At 38.2% G+C, this 2,971-nt stretch overlaps 1 protein-coding gene across 1 annotated transcript in view; it reads right to left on the bottom strand.

Moving 5' to 3' along the window:
* LOC122080782 (elongation factor G-1, mitochondrial-like) overlaps nt 1-2,971 on the bottom strand; it is a gene marked incomplete at its 3' end in the record, with an annotated part of 15,088 nt that overhangs the window by 10,769 nt on the left and 1,348 nt on the right.

The following is a 2,971-nucleotide window of genomic DNA, read 5'->3' as shown; positions in this document are numbered from 1 at the left end:
GGGGGGGGTGGTGGGTTGGGGATTGCAAACTCACTCATTTATGTATACAAACTCAAAATGGTACATAGTGGTGAGAAAAAATAGGACCATGAGCTTTTGTTAAAAAGGCTTGCTACTCTGCTCCCTTGCTGGCCTTGTAAGTGTTCACCAGCTGCATTTGTACATCCTGAGAAACAGGTGCATGTTCTTTGTATTCCATTGTGAATTCACCTTTTCCCTGCACAACCAAGGATCCCAATTCATTGACACCTCATTAGCATAAACACATCCTTGTACATGCAATAATGCATACATAGCCATAGGACATGGAACTGCATAATCATGTGTTCTATAAGGGATGATTGATCAATTTATCACCAACAATATGTAAGCAGTTATAGGCTTTTATTACAAAACCATCCATCAACAAGCACATGGGGAATACATATCTGGACATGTGAATAAGTTAACATTCACGTCAAACATCTACATGGAATGGCAGTTGTATGTGAACAGTTAAATGCAATTCTACAGACATATATGCTTGTAAAGGGTTTAGATCATGAATCTACAAAATTCAACTTGCTTCACCTGTGTCATTGATCGAAGGGCCGTGGAATATCCAAACATATTGTTCAGGGGAACCTGAAAGACCAATAATGATCCATTAAAAAAAAATTGAAGTTCAAGGCATAAAGATCTAAACATGCCAAATCAGGAATATCTGCAGCATGTTTCAATAATTATACATAACTTAGTGGAGAAAAGACGTGTTCAATTAACAGGAGAATTTAGCCATCCAAAAAAAAAAGGTCATACGCACATGTGCAGTGATTATACAGTCATCCCCCTCCTGATCATTTCCAACGATGACACCTTTTCTCCTACAATATGACAAATAAGAAGACATTCTTAGTTCCAAATGGGCAAGAAACCCCCAGTGAAGCAATTGCTGAAAAGCATGTGGGAGCACGTACTTGTTAATATCACCAGTAACAGTACCCTGGAATTCTGTTGGAGCTTTCAATTCAACCAACATCACTGGTTCCAATATCACAGGCTTTGCTGCAGCATAGCACTGTCATCATGAAGCCAGATGCAGCTTTTTTAAGTCCATGAATCCACTAGACTCCAACAATAAAGAATGGTTGACAAGTTCCAAATGCCATATAATAAGGCAAACAGTATAGTTTCCACACACACACACAAAAAAAGAAATTCAACCTGAATTAGAAGCAACAAATCACCTGTCTAAGCGCATATATTGCTGCTAGTTTAAATGCAAGTTCACTGGAATCCACTGCATGGGATGCACCATCTGTCAAAACTACCCGCATATATTCAATTGGATGCCCTATCAATGAACCCCTGTATAGGCATTTCAAAATAAGATTTATCAGTTTCTTGATAAGTATATTTAATACTGATGATTATGTAACTATAGCAATAATAAACAGCATACATTTGCAATAAAACAACTAGAGAGAATTGCAAAATCAAGTGGGGAACTATAATACTCACGAGTTGGCTGCTTCTTTAAAACCCTTCTCAATTGCTGGAATAAAGTTTGATGGTATAGCTTGTCCTATGATCATGTTCTCAAACTCAAACTTAGTTGACGAACCTTCTGGAAGTGGCTCAATGTACCTACTCAAGAATAATGCAAACAACAAACACTCAATAAAGAGGAGAATCGCAATCAAGTTGCATAAATTTGGGTACTCACACAAAACAATTACTATCGCTGCCGACAGCACAGATAGAAAATGGTCAAGCATAAAGCAACCACATTCAGCCAGGAACGAAAACACTCCACCACCCACAATAAATCCACAAACCCCATTTTGGATTCACTTTTACAATCAAACACAAGCCTAGAGATCATAAAGTCTCCTATATCCACAAATCCACTTTAAATTCAGCCCATTACTCAATTTTACAATCAACACAAACCTAGAGATAATTAAGTCTGCCACCACCGTAAAATTTTTGAAGACCTTGAAAACAGTCCAAAAGCTACTTTGAAGAGGCTCCATACAACATACCAAACCAAACCCCAGCTGATTAACTTATCTTAATTATTTTCTTCTTCTTTTGTGTGTATTTACTTTTAACCTTGATTAACCCAAATATTTTCCAACATAACCCAAATATTCATAATTTGCAGGTCTCATGGTTCTGTCTTTTGTCTCGAGCCTTGATACCTCAAGAATTACTTCAGTTACCTGAGCAAAACATGGCTCAGTTGGGGTCCAAATCCTGCACAGCCACCTTAAATCACATTCCAGTTCCAGTATATCCACCATGATCCCCTGCTAAACATAGACTAAAGGATTCCTAACAAAAAAATATTCCAAGAGACAGCACCAACCAAGAGAATTCTATTATATCTTAAGCACTTCAGTGACCATTGCTATAGGGCCTTATTTATGGGCTTGTAATTCTATTACTCTTTCAGATTCAACAGAATCATTGTCAACCAAAAAAGAAAAGATAACACAAGTTAAAAAACACCAGATGTAGGGAGTTCTATTAATTTCCATCAAATGGCCATGGAAGAAATGAATGAGAGATCTTAGTGTATTCTGAGAGCTCCAGGTGAACTTGTGAAAGCATTGCATCTTCTTTTTTCTTTTTTTCTTATAACATCAATCAAACCCTGCCATGATCTGTCTTTAGGCCTTGATGGACATATCAAATATATGTTAACCCATAAATCTCTAGTTTCCTTGTTCATTCCAGTTATTAGGGGTGTCAACGGTCCGGGTCGGTGCGGTTTCGGTCCGGTTCCACCGGTTTCGGTGTGAGTTTGGAAGTGACCGAAACCGACCCAATAAGGATTTATCGGTTTCGGTCCGGTGTCGGTTTCGGTGCGGTTTGGGTTCGGGTTGGTACCGGTTTGGATTTATTAGGTTCATTTCGATTTGGATCGGTTTTTTAAACCGGTATGGAGCCATTAGGAAACAACCAAATGATGAATTGTTGAACTTCG

Source organism: Macadamia integrifolia, chromosome 6, assembly GCF_013358625.1.
Source record: "Macadamia integrifolia cultivar HAES 741 chromosome 6, SCU_Mint_v3, whole genome shotgun sequence".
NCBI classification, from domain to species: Eukaryota; Viridiplantae; Streptophyta; class Magnoliopsida; order Proteales; family Proteaceae; genus Macadamia; species Macadamia integrifolia.
The sequence above is the reverse complement of the archived record's forward strand: the minus strand, read 5'-3'. Positions and strand labels throughout refer to the sequence as shown.